General features: G+C 43.5%; 1 long non-coding RNA gene across 2 annotated transcripts in view; it reads left to right on the top strand.

The window, feature by feature from the left end:
• Positions 1 to 8,078: 8,078 nt before the first annotated feature.
• The window catches only part of LOC119847255, a 40,684-nt gene continuing 31,656 nt past the window's right edge, over positions 8,079 to 17,106 (top strand). Inside the window, exons 1-2 of one of the 2 annotated variants that reach the window (XR_006276793.1) lie at positions 8,079 to 8,184; positions 8,411 to 8,532. This is a non-coding gene — a long non-coding RNA (uncharacterized LOC119847255). Of the gene's footprint in view, positions 8,185 to 8,349; positions 8,533 to 17,106 lie in introns of those variants that run through there. The other variant, XR_006276794.1, reaches the window with a different exon arrangement.

Raw genomic sequence — 17,106 nt, 5'->3', positions numbered from 1 at the left:
TGAGCCAGATGAGGCAAAAGAAGAGGACCAAGGGGACATATTATTGCTCTCTATAAATACATCAGAGGGACAAACACCAGGGTGGCGTTAGTTAAATTAAGCGCCAATGTGGACACAAGAACAAATGGACAGAAACTGACCATCAACAAGTTTAGGTTTGAAATTAGGCAAAGGTTTCTAACCATCAGAGGAGTGAAGTTCTGGAGCAGCCTCCCGAGGAGTGAAATTCTGGAGCAGCCTCCCAAGGGGAGAAGTGAGGTCAAAAAACCTAACTGGCTTCAAGACTGAACTTGGTAATTTTAAGGGGGGGATGGTACCATGAGACTGCGTATAATGGTATGTAGCCAATCTGCGAATATCTCCAACAGCTGGTGATGGGACACTAGATGGGGAGGGCTCTGACTTACTACAGAGAATTCTTTCCCAGATGTCTGGCTGGTGGGTCTTGCCCACATCTCAGAGTCTAACTGATCACCATATTTGGGATTGGGACAGAATTTCTCCCTGGTCAGATTGGCAGAGACCCTGATGTGTTTTTCACCACTTCCTCTGCAGCATGGGCATGCTCACTTTCAGGTTTATGGTAGCGTAGAATTTGAGAATTTTCTGTAACTTGAAGTTCCTTAAACCATGATTTGAGGACTTCGTTATTCAGGCCAGAGATAGGTCTCTATTACAGAAGTGGGCAGGTGAGGTTTTGCCCCTACAGTGTGCAGGAGGTCCGACTAGGTGATCATGATCGCACACTTCTGGCCTTAAAAGCTCTATGAGTCTATGAGGAGGACATGTACTGTGATGGGTTGGATCACATAAACCCCCTTGGTGTTGCCAATTGATGTACAAAGACTACTTCTGCCCCTGCTTTCCCTGCCAGCTTGGGACTCCAGCACCCTGTCTTGCTGAGCCAGACACGCTAGTCTGCTCCAATACAGACCCAGGGTCTGAACCACATGCCCCAAAGCTGAAGACTTAACTGAAAGCAACTTAAGAAGTGTTCCTGTCTTTAACACTCAGATGCCCAACTCACAATGGGGTCCAAACCCCAAATAAACTCACAAATTGTTCGCCCTCTATAACACTGATAGAGAGATATGCACAGCTGTTTGCCCGCCACCTCCCTTCGGTATTAGTACATACTCTGAGTTAATTAATAAGTAAAAAATGATTTTATTAAATACAGAAAGTAGGATTTAAGTGGTTCCAGGTGGTAACAGACAGAACAAAGTGAATTACCAAGCAAAATAAAATAAAACATGCAAGTCTAAGTCTAGTACAGAAATAAAACTGAATACAGATAAAATCTTACCCTCAGAGATGTTTCAATAAGTTTCTTTCACAGACTGGATGACTTCCTAGTCTGGGCACAATCCTTTCCCTGGTCCAGCCCTTGTTCCAGCTCAGGTGGTAGCTAGGGGATTTCTCATGATGGCCACTTCTTTTGTTCTGTTCCACCCACTTATATATCTTTTGCATAAGGTGGAAATCCTTTATCCTTCTGTGTTCCCACCCTCCTTCTCAATGGAAAAACACCTGGTTAAAGATGGATTCCAGTTCAGGTGACATGATCACATGTCACTGTAAGACTTCATTACCCACTTGCCAGCATATGCGTATATAGGAAGACTCCCATGTAAAACAGAGACATCTACAGTCAATTGTCCTGGTTAATGGGAGCCATTAAGATTCCAAACCACCATTAATGGCCCACACTTTGCATAACTACAATAGGACCTCAGAGTTATATTTCATATTTCTAGTTTCAGGTACAAGAATGATACATTCATACAAATAGGATGATCACACTCAGTAGATTATAAGCTTTGTAATGATACCTTACAAGAGAACTTTTGCATGAAGCATATTCCAGTTACATTATATTCACACTCATTAGCATATGTTTACAAAATCATATAGAGTGCAACGTCACAATGTTCAATGAAATCCTGCAAGCCAGTGCTGCACCAATAAGCACGTGGTCTGGAGGGTAAACACTGCTGACAGAAAGAGCAGAAAGGAGAAAGAACCAGGAGTCCCAGTGGAAAAGGGAGAGGAAGATGCACCGGGGCTTCTCCAGCAGCGAAACACAGAGGCTGCAGACTCTTGTGGACCTACAGATTTAATGATCCTGGGCTCGCCTCCCTTTGCAGTCCATGGAGAACTCCACTGTAGCACCTCCCCATACCCCCTCAATGTTCCATGGGGTATCAGGAGCTGCAGAGCTACCCCTATCACTCCACCCCATGGGACATTAATAGGGTGACCATATATCCCGTTTTGGCTGGGACAGTCCCTTTTTTAAGCCCTGTCCTGGCCATCCTGACTTTTTGGGGAAAAGTGGGCATTCATCCCATTTTCTCTTGCCAGTTTGATCAATTAGCAAGAGAAAATGGGACAAATGCCCAATTTTATCAAAAAAGTGGGATGCGGAGGAATGTGCAGGGGGTGAGCGGCAATGCCAGCCCCAGGGCAGGGCACGGAGGGGGGCTCAGTTCAGCCTGCTGTGGGAGGGAGTGGGAGGGCTGGGGCTAGCCGCACACAGTGTCCCATTTTCCCTTTGGGAAATATGGTCACCCTAGACATTAAGGACAAGCATAGCTTCACGTACCTGTGAATGCCACAGTTTTTGTATGTGTAGGTAAAATGGACATGAATGTTCTTTGCCCTTGAAAAGTTCCATTCTATTATTTTATTAAGTTTTTAATGTATTTGCTTTTATATTGAAGATTTTTTTTCTTTTCACTTATTTTGTTACTGAATAAATGCTGTTATTTGGAACATAATTCATCTTTATTGGTTCACAACATAGGCTGAAGCTTGCCTAGCAGTTCTGAAAGCACCCATTTGCTTCTTAATGTACAATGTGACACAATTCATAGGATCAGTGACACAGTGTAATAATCATAAAGGTACAGCAAGTGCCGCAAAAATAATAGGTGCAGTGACAGTGTTCTATTCATACACTAAGCACTACACAATTCCTAACACATCCCAAAACAGCAGAGCTAGGTACAGCACAGCACAGTACAATACCATGAATCACTGTGGCTCACTATCAAAATGCTTTTTTCAAAGTGTCTCTGAGCTGTATTGCTCCATGCTGAGCTTTTCTAATAGCGTTTGTGTCTGGCTGCTCAAACTCAGTAGATCGCCTCCACCCTCCTCCCTGATGGCAACTTTCCCCCTTTGCTTCACAGCTATTATGCAGGACACAGCAGGCAGCTATAACCATTGGGATATTTTTCTCACTGAGAGACAATCTTGTGAGTAAACCATGACAGCATCTCTTCAACCTATCAAAAACTCATTTGCCTGTCATTCTGCACCTGCTGAACTGGTAGCTGAATCTTTCTTTGGGGATGTCAAGGTAGCCAGAGTACAGATTTATGACCCAGGGGAGCCAGGAGTAGGCTGGGTCCCCAGGGATCACAACTGGCATTTCAACATTGCCAGTGGTAATCCACAAGTTGGAAAAGATTGTGTCTGCTTGTAGCTTTCTGAAAATTCCTGGGTTTTCAAAGATGTGAGTATCAATTACAATTACAGATCGGTAAGTCTAACGTCAGTACCGAACAAATTAGTTGAAACAATAGTAAAGAATAAAATTGTCAGACACATAGAAGAACATAAATTGTTGGGCAAAAGTCAACATGGTTTCTGTAAAGGGAAATCATGTCTTACTAATCTATTAGAGTTCTTTGAAGGGGTCAGCAAACGTGGACAAGGGGGATCTAGTGGACATAGTATATTTAGATTTCCAGAAAGCCTTTGACAAGGTGCCTCACCAAAGGCTCTTATGTAAATTTAATTGTCATGGGATAAGAGGGAAGATCCTGTCATGGATTGAGAACTTGTTAAAAGACAGGGAACAAAGGGTAGGAATAAATGGTAAATTTTCAGAATGGAGAGGGGTAACTAGTAGTGTTCCCCAAGGGTCAGTCCTAGGACCAATCCTATTCAACTTATTCATAAATGATCTGGAGAAAGGGGTAAACAGTGAGGTGGCAAAGTTTGCAGATGATACTAAACTGCTCAAGCTAGTTAAGAAAGCAGACTGTGAAGAACTTCAAAAAGATCTCATAAAACTAAGTGATTGGGCAACAAAATGGCAAATGAAATTTAATGTGGATAAATGTAAAGTAATGCACATTGGAAAAAATAACCCCAACTATACATACAATATGATGGGAGCTAATTTAGCTACAACTAATCAGGAAAGAGATCTTGGAGTCATTGTGGATAGTTCTCTGAAGACGTCCACATAGTGTGCAATGGCAGTCAAAAAAACAAACAGGATGTTAGGAATCATTAAAAAAGGGAGAGAGAATAAGATGGAGAATATCTAAATCCATGATACTCCCACATCTTGAATACTGCGTACAGATGTGGTCTCCTCATCTCAAAAAAGATATACTGGCATTAGAAAAGGTTCAGAGAAGGGTAGCTAAAACGATTAGGGGTTTGGAACAGGTCCCATATAAGGAGAGAGTAAAGAGGCTAGGACTTTTCAGCTGGAAAAAAGGAGACTAAGGCAGGATATGATAGAGGATATCATGGAGAAAATGAATAAGGAAAAGTTATTTACTTGTTCCCATAATGTAAGAACTAGAAGCCACCAAATGAAATTAATGGGCAGAAGGTTTAAAACAAATAAAAGGAAGTTCTTCTTCACTCAGTGCACAGTCAACCTGTGGGACTCCTTGCCTGAGGAGGTTGTGAAGGCTAGGACTATAACAGGGTTTAAAAAGGAACTAGATAAATTCATGGAGGTTAAGTCTATTAATGGCTATTAGTCAGGATGGGTAAGGAATGGTGTCCCTAGCATCTGTTTATCAGAGGGTAGAGATGGATGGCAGGAGAGAGATCACTTGATCATTACCTGTTAGGTTCACTCCCTCTAGGGCACCTGTCATTGGCCACTGTCAGCAGATGGGATGCTGGGCTGGATGGGCCTTTGGTCTGACCTGGTATGGCCATTCTTATGTTCTTATGTTCATGCACCTTCCCTAACCAGCCCACACTGATATCAGTGAAGTGTCCCCAGTGATTTAACAATGACTGCATATCCATAGAAAAGTAGCCCTTTCTCTTGGTATACTCTGGGGCCAGGTGGATTTATGCCAAAATAGGGGTATGTGTGCCCTATATCACCTCACAACAATTCAGGAACCCTGTTGCTACAAATCCATCCAATCCATTTCCTGCATGTTGCCTAGAATCACAGTCCTCCAAAACAGGAGATGATTAATGGCCCTTGTATTGTTTTTGCCATGTTCTTCAGCAACTTGTCCATGAAGGACTTGTTCATGAAGAAATAATTGTTGAAGTACTTCCTGTAGGTCTGCAAATGCAGGATAATTGTGTGTCCTGTATTTGCAATGTTCATGGGAATGGTGCAGACTTCTGTTGGATCCATACTTCTGTCAGAGATGGCAGACACAGAAAAGTGCCACACAAGTTTGTGGGATTTTTTAAAACAATGTGTGAAAATTATGGGATGTGGATGGATTTAGGTGATGAAGAAGTTGCATGCTGGGAATTTGATCCCAAGCTCCCAGAGGTCCCTGCATGAGTCATTTTTACCCCCACAACACATATGAAAAGTTCCCAAAAGGCATTACATCAGACAGTGACGTGTGGCCTACACATGGTGCACTGCACTCTGCATTGACACAAGCCCTCCTGGTGAGTATAAGCAGTGCACAGAAGATAAATTGACGGTGGTGGTTATGTGCTGACATAACTTGCATTAATCAAAGTTTGTAATGTAGACATGGACATAGGGCAACAGAAAGGGGCTGTTCAGAAGGGGAGATATAAACAAAGTGTTTCCTGTATCAGTTTTATTATATGATAACTATATGATCTGTAAATTGTAAACAATTTTCACACAGAGAGCTCTGGGACATTGGCATGAGAACATAAGAACAGCCATACAGGGTCAGACCAATGGTCCATCTAGCCCAGTATCCTGTCTACCAATGATAGCCAATCCCAGGTGCTTCAGAGGGTATCAACAGAACTGGACAATTATTGAGTGATTCCTCCCCTGTTGTCAGGTCCCAGCTTCTTGCAGTCAGAGTCTAGGGGTTGCATCCCGGACTGTACTGGCTAATAGCCATTGGTGGACCTACACAGGAACTTATCTAATTCTTTTTTTGATCCATGTTATATTTTTTGCCTTCACAACATCCCCTGGAAATAAGATCCACAGGTTGACTGTGTGTTGTGTGAAGAACTTTCTTATATTTGTTTTAAACCTTCTGCCTATTAATTTCTCTGAGTGGCCCCTGCTTCTTGTGAAGGGGTAAATTATCACTGCACCATTTCCAATTCTAATGTATCTGTTTTGAGATGAGGTGACCAGAAAAGCAAGTGGTATCCAACGTGTGGGTGTACTGTGGATTGATATTTCGGCATTATGATACTTCCTGTCCTGGTCCAGTCCCAAGACAGGGATATGTGTTCCATCTATCATCCCACCACAGTTAGGGAATCCCATTGCAACAAAGCCATCCACTATGACCTGCACATTTCCCAGAGTCACTACCCTTGATAGCAGCAGCTCTGTGATTGCGTTGGCTACTTGGATCACAGCAGCCCCCACTGTAGATTTGCCCTCTCCAAATTCATTCCAGACTAACCAGTAGCTGTCTGGCATTGCAAGCTTCCAGAGGGCTATTGCCACTTGCTTGTGAACTTTGAGGGCTGCTCTCATCTTGGTATTCTTGCGCTTCAGGACAGGGGAAAACAAGTCACAAAGTTCCATGAAAGTGCCCTTACGCATGCAAAAGTTTTGCAGCCACTGGAAATCACCCCAGACCGGCAACACTATATGGTCCCACCAGGCTGTGCTTGTTTCCCGGTCCCAGAATTGGCTTTCCACGAAATGAGCCTGCCCCATTGCACCAGGATGTCCAAATTGCCCAGTCCCATACTTTGAGAGAAGTCTGTGTCCATGTCCTCATCACTCTCGTCACCATGTTGCTGTCGCCTCCTCACCTGCTTTTGCAGGTTCTGGTTTTGCACATACTGCAGGATAATGTATGAGGTGTTTACAATGCTCATAACTGCCGCAGGCTCCGTGCTTGCCGTGGTATGGCGTCTGCAGGAAAGCAGGAGAGCAGAGTTGCAGTGGAAGTGGTGGCTGACGACGGATGGCATGAGAATAGATATTTATAGAGAACAAAGAGAGGACCTGCAAGGTGGATTCATGAGATCAGGAGAGCAGAGTTGCAGTGGAAGTGGTGGATGACAACGGTTAGCACCGTGCACATTTCCTGAGGAAGAACACATGTTCCCAAGAGCCCATGACAGACAACATGGAGAAATTCTCTATTGAGACAATAGCAGCAGAGCAGAGTTGCAGCGGAAGCGGTGGATGACGATGGTTACCAGTCCTACTGCACCGTCTGCTGAAAGCAGTATGGGGTCTGCACAGAAAAAAGGCTCAAAACAATTGTCTGCCATTGCTTTCACAGAGGGAGGGGTAACCAGCGACATGCACCTAAAACCACCCGTGACAATGTTTTTGCCCCATCAGGCATTGGGAGCTTAACCCAGAATTCCAGTGGGTGGCAGAGACTGCGGGAACTGTGACCTCTTTAAGTCGATGCTAGCCATGGTAGTGAGGATGCACTTTGCCGACTTAATGCGTTTAGTGTGGACATACGCAATCCACTGTATAAAATCGATTTCTAAAAGTCAACTTCTATAATATCAACCTAATTTCGTAGTGTAGACATACCCTTACTATCTATCTCTTTCCTGAGGGTGCCTAACATTCTGTTAACATTTTTTGACTGCTGCTGCACACTGAGCAGATGTTTTGAGAGAACTCTTCATGAAGACTCTTTCAATGAAAGTACAAACATTTCAGCAAACTGAAATTTCCTCATGGAAAATGTTGATTTTAAGAAAACCCCATTTTTTCTGAATTGTTACCATTTTATTTGATTTAGATCAAATGTACCTTCACACTTAAAGAGCAAGGTCACATAATAACCACGCTGTTTACGTGGGATGGTATTAAAATTAAAAATTGTCACTTTAAATTCTAATGGGTTTCCTGGTCCTGCTTGCAAGAGTGGGCTCTGAGTGGAAGTGTGCAATATGGATCTTCGGCAATCAGTCTGCTATTGGGACAGTCTGGATCAAGATGGGTTGAGTTGTGCCTCTCTGCCTTAGGTAGCAGTCTGCTGGATCTATTTCTGTGTTTGCTTGTTGAGTGTTAAATGTCTGGATTCAAAGAAATAGAGTAGTGTTATGTTGTAACCATCTAGCAAGAGTAGAGTGTCTTTCTAACTCTGTGTATGTGTGTTGTGAACATAACAGGGAGAGTCTTGCTTTGTGAACCTTTGCACTTTTCTGCATACCAGCTGCAGTGAGTGAAACTTGCACTTTGATTTTCCAGAAGGGAGACTGGTTTCTGTTTCAGAGAAAGAGAGAAGAGAGTGACTTCCGATCAATGCTCTTACTCAACGGGATATTCCAGAAGGCACTCACAGGGACTGTGATTATCTTCAAAGTGAAAATGTGAGTCAATTTTCATACTTTTTTTCTAAATAAGGCTTTGTTCCATTGCTACAAATAGTAAGTTTTGTTGTTGAAGTTCCTATCTTATAGCATCCGATGAAGTGAGCTGTAGCTCACGAAAGCTTATGCTCAGATAAATTTGTTAGTCTCTAAGGTGCCACAAGTACTCCTCTTCTTTTTGAGAAGACAGACTAACATGGCTGCTACTCTGAAACCTATCTTATAGCGTTATTCTATCAGCACATCAATCAGCAAAAGAATGGTATTTATGAATAAATGGGTATGATCAAAGAGGCAATTAAGTCTAATAAAACTTTAATAAGAGGTAACTTCAACAACCCTCAAAATGGACAAATTTCAAATGTGACAAGCTTTAGAGTACAAAAGAGGAGAGACAATTCTCATACTGCCCAGAGTAACACGTACATACAACAAAGGAAGTAGGTAGACAAAGGGTAAAATAGAAAGTTGAAACAGCCAGGTTCACAATGATAATTGATCTAAACTGATTCCTTCAGAAAATAGAAATCAAGCTCAAGCAAAGACAATGTCATAAAGGAACATAAAATATGTCAGATAAAATATCCTGTATGTGCAGATTATTCAATAATGGCTATTACAAGGCTCTTGCACCTTGTCAGATCCAACATGGCAATTGCTATTTTCCTGTGTCCCCTTGAGAGTGTTTAGCTTTTTCCCTTGTCCTGATACATAAATAACAACATCAACTATTTTTTCAGGAGTATCTCAAGTATTCTTTCCATCACACCCACTGAGGGCTATACGTGGTTAAAACACATCCTCCAACTTAGGTCGCAAAGGTCACTTGCTACCTTTTTCTTCATATCTTATTATAAATAGGTGGATTCTTAAGATGTACGTTCATTTTGGATTTTCTGTCAATTTGCTTAATTTACTTGTTTATTTTCTATTTGTCCAATTAAAGGTCTGTTGGGAACATCAGCCTGTCAACAAGAACTAGGTGATTTAATTTTTTCAGGTCAACTGAAACAGTTGGCGCACTTAGGTTCAACTTGGTGAATAGCTTTTGCTGAAAAAAATGGTATAAAAATTTCTGAAAAAGTTGGAAACATTTTAACCTTTCATTTCAAAATGCTCTTTCATCTAAATATTAGCTAATTTAGTTAAAACAAAACACAAAAAGGTAAAACACCCAAAAACCAAAATGAAACATTTTGTTTAACTGTATTTTTTTTAGGGGAGTGTGTTTCTGACACCAAATTGAAAAATCAATTATTCACCCAGTTCTGCTATTAATTGCAGATATTAAAAAAACACAGAAATATCTGTACAGTGCCATCTCATTTACAGAATGGCTTAAATTAAAATAACAATTTTTACGATAGCAGTGCTATAGGTGTGTTTGACACTGTATAGAAACCAAAGAAAAATAAGACCTCTGTCCTGATCAGGGCAAACAATCCAAAGTTGTTTTGAAAACCTAAAATAAATGTTCTCTGTTAGTAAGTAGCCCATATAGAGAAGAAGCAAGACTAGAGGGATGCTGTACATTTCCCTTCACTCAAAAAAGGCTGCATAAGGGCTCAAGACCTCAACTTTTATTTGACCTCTTGAAGAAAGAGTGAATGATTTGTATTGATATAAATTATATGAAACATGCAAACAACAGTATTTTCATCCTTTCAAATTTCTCCTTCAAAAAAACCTCAGGGGTGGTTCAACATCCAGGGAGCTGAAATCACAATCATACAATTGTTTCCTAATGTTCCACATGCCCCTGCCCCCACCCACACCCAAGTGTTTGTTTTGTTCTCTTGCTTCATATGTAGAGTATAAACCTGTTTGGGCAGGCATTTTAGTTTATTAAATACATGTGTACACTGCCTAGCCCTGTCAGGCTGTTGCTAGGTTGCACACAGTACAAAGAAATAATAATAAATAAAACACTGAAAATCTAATAAATGTAGCAGATAAAAAGTGGGGATTGTGGTATCCCTAATTTATTAAATAATAATCAAATTAATAAATTATTAAGACATGTTAGATTCATAGATTCCAAGCCTGAAGAGACAGCTGTGTTAATCCAGTCTGAGCACTTTTGTAAACAGGCCAGAGAACTCTGCCAGCTGATTCCAGCACTGACCCTACCATGGTTGAGCTGGAGTAGATCTTTTAGAAAGAGACATTCGGATTTGATTTAAAGAATCCAAGGGAGGGAATCTGAGTGATTGGTTCAACTCCCCATACCCCAGAAGGTATGAGCAGCTGTTCCAATGATTAATTACCCTCATTATTCAAAAGCTGTATCTTAGTTCCAGCTTGAATATTTCTGGTTTGAACTTCCAGCAGCTGGTTGCTTTTTGTGCCTCTGACAGACAGATTCAAGAGCCACCCAGTGTTAGATATCTTGAGTCTCTCTATCTCTCTAGGTATTTGTAGACCAGGAACAAGTTCTTTCTTTCTTTCTTTCTTTCTTTCTTTCTTTCTTTCTTTCTTTCTTTCTTTCTTTCTTTCTTGTGTGTGTATGTTATGGTAGGGCCTAGGAGCCCCAGTCATGACCAAGTACCACATTGTGCTAGGTGCCCTGCATTACTTATTAGATGTACCATGGCAGTGCTAGACGCCCCAGTCATGGCTCATGACCCCATTGTGCCAGGTCATGTACAAACACAGAGCAGAAAGATGGTCCCCGCCCTGAAGAAGTTACTTTCTAAATAGAGATGACAGACAAGGAGGCGGGAGGGGTAAAGCACACAAGCAAAGGGGAACAAAGAGATATTAGCAAATGGTAGTTATTGCTACATTGTTTTTTGGGGGGGAGGGTTAGTTAGGCAGAGGATCAGCTAAAGGGCAGAGGGAGGGGACATTGAAGGGAAGAGTGGTGAGGGGGACATGGCAGGAGAGAAGAAGAGGACAAGAGGAGCAGTAGCAGATTACCACACAGGCCAACAGGGCCCACGCCCAGGGCCCCCAGTCAATTTGGGGGACCTCGCAGGCCAGCATTCTGGCCCCACCCCCTGTTCCTCCTTTTCCCCCCTGCCCCAGATATTGCCCTGCCACGTTGCTCCTCCTCTTCCCCTGAGGCTTGTCCCCCTGGCCAAACCAGACCCTGGAGTTGTGGTAGGGTGAACATATTCCCCCACCCTGCGTGGAGCTGCCCCCCTGCCCCTTTCTCCCCCCTCCATCTCCCACACGGAGCAGCCCCCCAAGCCACTCTCTCCTCTCCCCTCCATCTCCTGTGCGAAGCTGCCCACCCACAAACTCCTCTCTCCTCTCCCCTCACTCCCACATAGATCTGCCCCCCGCCTCTCTCTCCCCCCCTCCACCTGCCTTGTGGAGCTGGTCCCCTGAGCCCTTCTCCCTCCTCCCCATTTTACACATGGGTGTAGTGAAACACACAGAGATTAAGTGAATTCCTACAATCAGGGTAGGGTTCAAGGACAAGGCAAAGTTTTTACCTTAGGGAAGTTTTTAACATAAGCTGGTAAGAATAAGCTTAGGGGGTCTTTCATGCAGGTCCCCACATCTGTACCCTAGAGTTCAGTGTGGGGAAGGAACCGTGACACCAGTACATTATACATAAGCTATCTAGGCTTTTATCTGCTCCCCTCTCACCCTCACTCAGATTCATTCCTTCACTATTTGAATGGGCCTTTTAGACAGCCAAGTTTTCCCCTCTCTTTTATTTGTAAACACACCTTCGCTTCTAGGGACCCCGAGCCCCTTCTCCACTCTCCCCATGTGGAGCTGCCCCCTCCCCCAGCCCCTTTTTCACAAAACTGGGCATTTGTCCCATTTGCTCTTGCCAACTATGATGGACAAATGCCCAGTTTTGCCACAAAAAAAAAAGTCAGGACGTCTGGGGCAGGGCTTAAAAAGGGGACAGTCCTCACCAAAACGGGGTGTATGGTCACCCTATACTGTACTAAGAGCTGCCCAGGGATCCTGGACAGTGGTGGGGAGTCTGCCTTGGGCAAGGAACCGGGGTGCCAGAGAGCAGCCCTTGGCCCATGTCCCTGCCCCCCAGGTCGTGCCATCTAGGACAGGTGGAGGTTCCAGGGCTCCCCACAGCAGCCCAGACACTCTGGGCAGCTCTTACCCTGGCCTGGCTTGAGGCCAGGCCAGGAGGTAGGGCCATGGGGGGAAGGTGAGGAGCAATGGGAGGGGGCCCATGGCGGGAGTGTGGGGGGCCCAAATGTTCTTTGTGCCCAGGGATCCAATAAATCTTACTCAGCCTTTGAAGAGGAGTAATGCTGAGGGGAAGAAACTAGGACACTTTGATAACCTACATAGACAGCACTGCTTTATTCTCTCACTGTAAAGTAAGTTTTCCAGACCTTGAATCATTCTTGTCACTCTCCTCTTGAATCCCTACCAATTTTTCAACATCCTTTACGAAGTGTGGACACCAGAACTGTGTCCAGTAGTAGTCTTACCGGTGCCACATATGAAGGTTATGTTAGTGTTTATTTTTATATATCTATAGATAGATATTGATATAGGTAGGTAGATATATGTATAATGATTCCATGGGTACTTAGCAAAATATACTGCACAGGCAATTCCTATTACAGGAAAACAGGTATGTGTAGATTTAGATCGACATTTATTGCAGATATGGTATATGGCTTCCGTGTTCTATTTTCTGTAACTGCCCATCTAAAGTCCACACAAACCTTTGAGGTATACAGGCAATAAAACAGGCTGTTCTTAAGGTTAAATAATAAACCATGTCAGGCAAAATATTTGTAGCTGATAAGAACTGGCACAGTTATAAAGCACAGGTCTGACCACACAAAACAGAGCTTAGCCCTTTATGGGCAAAGTCTGCTCTCTGCTTTGCAGTAATTTCGGAAACTCTCTGCATTGGAACTAGGTGTAATCCCATTGGGTTGAGGACCGGGTGTGGGGAGAAGGAAGAGCACAAGCAATCCATCTTCTTATTGCCCTGTGTAGCAGAGGGGCAAAATGTCCCTTTGCAAACAACTGTTTATAAATGAATTGACACTTACTGTCTTTCTCCTGGACCTCTCCTTCCCTATCTACCAAGTTACCTATATGGCTTCCACCATTGTAATACCTGATCATGTCCCAAATATTTAAACATAGAAACAGCAATTCTCTTCCTTCTTTCCCAGCCTGTAGTATGACTCAATTTTAGAGATACTCATTTTTTCTGTATGTGTGTGTGTGTGTGTGTGTGTGTGTGTGAGGGTTTGTTGTGTGTCTCAATGTGCATGAAGAATTTCTGGTAGAAAATCTATGGCAAAGAAAGGAGCTTTATATTTAGTGAGGTCTGTGCTCATTCCTGTCTCCTGTCAGTATGAGTTCTATACCCTAGGTCTGGCTCCCATGGAAATGCTCTCTCCTGAGCTCATTAGGCTTCCTCTGTCTGTCAATACTTTCACGGTTCCATTACACCAGAGCAGTATTGGTTGGTCATGGTGATAGATAGAGAGAAACTTCCTTTTGTGTTCTACTCAGTTTTCGATTCTAAACCCATCACCCAAGTATCTTTGAACCATGGGTAGGATAGAGGGTTGCATGGAGGCCTTGCATATCATAAAATCATAGAATATCAGGGTTGAAGAGACCTCAGGAGGCCGTCTAGTCCAACCCCTGCTCAAAGCAGAACCAACACCAACTAAATCATCCCAGACAGGATGTTGTCAACCCGGGCCTTAAAAACTTCAAAGAATGAAGATTCCTCTACCTCCCTAGGTAACCCATTCCAGTGCTTCACCACCCTCCTAGTGAAAATGTTTTTCCTAATATCCAACCTAGACCTCCCGCACTGCAACTTGAGACAATTGTTCCTTGTTCTGTCATCTGCTACCACTGAGAGCAGTCTAGCTCCATCCTCTTTGAAACCCCCCTTCAGGTAGTTGAAGGTTGCGATCAAATCCCCCCTCAGTCTTCTCTTCTAGAGACTAAATAATCCCAGTTTCCTCAGCCTCTCCTCATAAGTCATGTGCCCCAGCCCCCTGATAATTTTCGATGAACTCTGCTGGACTCTCTCCAATTTCTCCATATCCTTTCTGTAGTGGGGCTCCCAAAACTGGACGCAATTCTCCAGATGTGTCTTCACCAGTGCCGAATAGAGAGGATTAATCACTTCCCTCAATCTGCTGACAATACTCCTGCTAATGCAGCCCAATATGTCGTTAGTCTTCTTGGCAACAAGGGCACACTTTTGATTCATATCCAGCTTCTCATCCACTCTAATCCCTAGGACCTTTTCTGCAGAACTGCTGCTTAGCCAGTCGGTTCTCAGCCTGTAGCAGTGCATGGGATTCTCTCGTCCTAAGTTCAGGACTCTGCACTTCTCCTTGTTGAACCTCATCAAATTTCTTTTGATTGTGTAGGTCACTCTGGACCCTACCCCTACTTGCCAGCAAATCTACATTTCCCCCCAGTTTAGTGTCATCTGCGAACTTCCTGAAGTGCAAGCCAACCCATCATCCAGATCATTAATGAAGGTTTGGAAAAAAACGGCCCCAGGACTGACTCTGGGGCACTCTGCTTGGTACCAGCTGCCAACTAGACATCGAGCCATTGATCACTACCTGTTGAACCCAACGATCTAGCCAGCTTTCTATCCACCTTATAGTCCATTCATCCAAGTCATACTTCTTTAACTTGCTGCTAAGAATACTGTGGGAGACTGAATCAAAAGCTTTGCTAAATTCAAGGTATATCATGTCCACCAGTTTCCCCATATCGACAAAGCCAGTTATCTCATCATACAAGGCAATCAGTTTGGTCGGGCATGACTTGTCCTTGCTGAATCCATGTTAACTGTTCCTGATTACCTTCCTCTCCTCCAAAAGCTTCAAAATGGATTCCTTGAGGGCCTGCTCTATGACTTTCCTTGTGCGGCTGACTGGACTGTAGTTCCCTGGATTCTCCTTCTTCCCTTTTTTAAAAATGGGCACTATATTTTCCTTTTTCCAATCATCTGGGACCATCCCCAATTGTCATGAGTTTTCAAAGATAGTGGCCAATGTCTCTCAGGAGAGCAGGAAAGGTGTGGGAGTTGCACTGTATGTGAGAGAGCAGTATGACTGCTTAGAGCTCCAGTATGAAACTGCAGAAAAACCTGAGAGTCTCTGGATTAAGTTTAGAAGTGTGAGCAACAAAGGTGATGTCGTGGTGGGAATTTTCTATAGATCACCAGACCAGGGGGATGAGGTGGACAAGGCTTTCTTCCAGCAACTAACTGAAGTTACTAGATCCAAGGCCCTGGTTCTCATGGGAGACTTCAATCACCCCAACATCTGCTGGGAGAGCAATACAGCAGTGCACAGACAATCCAGGAACTTTTTGGAAAGTATAGGGGACAATTTCTTGGTGCAAGTACTGGAGGAACCAACTAAGGGCAAAGCTCTTATCAACCTGTTGCTCACAAACAGGGAAGAATTAGTTGGGGAGGTGGATAGGAACCTGGGAGGCAGTGACCATGAAATGGTCGAGTTCAGGATCCTAACAAAAGGAAGAAAGAAGAGCAAGAGAATACGGACCCTGGACTTCAGAAAAGCAGACTTTGACTCCCTCAGGGAACTGATGGGCAGGATACCCTGGGAGAATAAGATGAGGGGGAAAAGAGACCAGGAGAGCTGGCTGTATTTTATAGAATCCTTACTGAAGCTGCAGGAACAAACCATCCCGATGTGTAAAAGAAATAGTAAATATGGCAGGTGACGAGCTTGGCTTAGCAATGAAATGTTTGCTGATATTAAACAGAAAAAAGAAGCTTACAAGAAGTGGAAGATTGGACAAATGCCCAGGGAAGAGTATAAAAATATTGCTCCGGCATGCAGGAGTGAAATCAGGAAGGCCAAATCACACAGGGAGTTGCAGCTAGCAAGGGATGTTAGAGTGACAAGAAGGGTTTCTGTAGGTATGTTAGCAACAAGGAGAAGGTCAAGAAAAGTGTGGCCCCTTACTGAATGGGGGAGGCAACCTAGTGAATCTATGATGTGGAAAAAGCTAACTCCATGCTTTTTTTGCCTCTGTCTTCACGAACAAGGTCAGCTCCCAGACTATGGCACTGGGCAGCACAGTATGGGGAGGACGTGACCAGCCCTCTGTGGAGAAAATAGTGGTTCAGGACTATTTAGAAAAGCTGGACGAGCACAAGTCCATGGGGCCGGGTGCACTGCATCTGGGGGTGCTAAAGGAGTTGGCAGATGTGATTGCAGAGCCATTGGCCATTATCTGTGAAAACTCATGGCGATCGGTCAAGGTCCCAGATAACTGGAAAAAGGCTAATATAGTGTCCATCTTTAAAAAAGGGAAGAAGGAGGATCCGGGAAACTATAGGCCAGTCAGCCTCACCTCAGTCCCGGAAATATCATGGAGCAGGTCCTCAAGGAATCAATTTTGAAGCACTTTGAGGAGAAGAAAGTGATCAGGAATGGTCAGCATGGATTCACCAAGGGCAAGTCATGCCTGACTAACCTAATAGCCTTCTATGATGAGATAACTGGCTCTGTGGAAGAGGGGAAAGCTGTGGATGTATTATTCCTTGACTTTAGCAAAGCTTTTGATACGGTCTCCCACAGTATTCTTGCCAGCAAGTTAAAGAAGTAC

This window comes from Dermochelys coriacea, chromosome 23, assembly GCF_009764565.3.
Source record: "Dermochelys coriacea isolate rDerCor1 chromosome 23, rDerCor1.pri.v4, whole genome shotgun sequence".
Taxonomy (NCBI): domain Eukaryota; kingdom Metazoa; phylum Chordata; order Testudines; family Dermochelyidae; genus Dermochelys; species Dermochelys coriacea.
This window is presented reverse-complemented; position numbering and strand designations above follow the sequence as displayed.